General features: G+C 53.0%; 1 long non-coding RNA gene across 1 annotated transcript; it reads right to left on the bottom strand.

Moving 5' to 3' along the window:
- Positions 1-705: 705 nt before the first annotated feature.
- Positions 706-1525, bottom strand: LOC135373177 (uncharacterized). The gene is made up of 2 exons (XR_010416316.1): positions 1346-1525; positions 706-886 (listed from the first exon to the last, which is right to left on the bottom strand). It is a non-coding gene; the product is annotated as an uncharacterized LOC135373177 (long non-coding RNA).
- Between the last annotated feature and the right edge of the window lie 247 nt (positions 1526-1772).

Here is a 1772-nt window from a genome sequence, read left to right on the forward strand (position 1 = left end):
AGAAACAGTGCACGCAGCTGGACTATGTCGAGGACGACGAACATTTAAAGAACGATTACGACGTCTCGTCTCGCGGTCCGGAACAACGTTACGAAGCGACGAAGGGTGGAAAATACTTTAACCTGGTCGGTCAGATCAATACCGACCTCTTTCAACAGCCGCACCTGGTGGTACCTGCCGTCGAGATTCGCGTCGTTTTCCTCTTAAACAACGACGAATTTAAACTCATAACGGTCCCCAACGACAAGAAAACATACAATTACGAGGTGGACATTAAAGAAATGACCACGCCGGCCATCTACGTGTTACGCGGATTGGAAACCAAGGTGCCGGGAGCTTGGACGCTCACTTTGAAAACGTTAATTAAATTATGCGTCGCCCTGCTCGCCACGTCCGACTTTCTCGGCGACATCCAATCGAACCCCTACAAATTCCGCCATTACGACCAGTCTCATTCGATGCTCTCCGTGGACGGTAGTAGTATGGGATCAGCTCAACTGGCCCACAACTCTCACAGTGGCCTGGACGCCATTAATGAGCAATTAGAGCTAATTGGGACCCCCCCCAGTAATTAGGACCCACCAGGGAGTCATTACACTAATTGGGGTGCATCTAGGACGTGTCCAGACCACTGTGTGAGTTGTGGGCTAGTTGAGCTGATAAAAAATAAAAAAATAGGTAGAAAATAAAATGAAAAGATAGAGATAGAGTGGAGAGAAACAATTTATTCGAAAATCAACGATGCCGCGGCGAAGAAGCCGCTCCGCAACACCCGAGTGACCAGCACCCGCCATGTTGGTAGTTTGCACCCAGCAGTTGCAGAGATCGACGACAGGTGGCCACGTAGTTGCAAGGCATCACACCAGATGCCGCCACCGTCATAGCTCTAGACGAGAAAGACAGAACAAGATACTAGCGGCAGGTAAAAATGGCAGCACTGCTAAACAAGTCTAGGCATGCGAGAGAAAAGGTCTAACCGCTACTGCTAAACAGAAAACAGTACACATCGGGGAAAAAGGCTCACGGGGGCGATCGCTTAGGCCTAACCACAACACTATGCAGCTAACACAAGGCGGGAACCACACATCGCTAAACATGCGTCAACAGGCTTGCTCACCGCAAAACAAGTCTAAACATGCGAGAAAAGGCTTAACACGAGCGCGCTTGGGCATAACCTCAATACTACGCAGCTAACACAAGGCGGGAACCACACATCGCTAAACATGCGTCAACAGGCTTGGACACCGCAAAACAAGTCTAAACATGCGAGAAAAGGCTTAACACGAGCGCGGTCACCGCTAAACACGGCAAACATACGAGAAAAGGAGCGCGTCAGATCACTCACCTTTTCCCCCGCGGCAACTTCCAGGCAGAAACTGAGCGAGCGCGGAGAACATACGTCTGCTCTCTACGAGATCCAGCCAGAAAGTGAGCGAGCGCGCGGAGCGCACGTCCGTCTTCCGCGACGGTCCGAGAGAAACTGAGAGAGGCGACGCGCATCGGCCGCTATGGATGCGCGCGCGCCCTCTGCTCCACCCGTCCGCGCATGCGCGCGCGCGCTGCTAGCTCCCTCTGCGCCGGCCGCGGGTGTTTTCGGTTTCGGCTCTCTGCTGCGCGCGCGCTCCTAGCGGCGACGGGTGGCTTTTCAGTTTCGCTTTCATTCTCCGTTCTTTGCGCGCGCGCGTTTATCTCTATAAAGGCAGCGCGCACCGCGCTCGCGTCATCATTCTGACCGATACGTGGAAAACGCCATGTGTGGTTTATTCTCCTGC

The sequence above is a fragment of the Ornithodoros turicata genome, unplaced genomic scaffold (genome assembly GCF_037126465.1).
Source record: "Ornithodoros turicata isolate Travis unplaced genomic scaffold, ASM3712646v1 Chromosome215, whole genome shotgun sequence".
Classification (NCBI taxonomy): Eukaryota; Metazoa; Arthropoda; class Arachnida; order Ixodida; family Argasidae; genus Ornithodoros; species Ornithodoros turicata.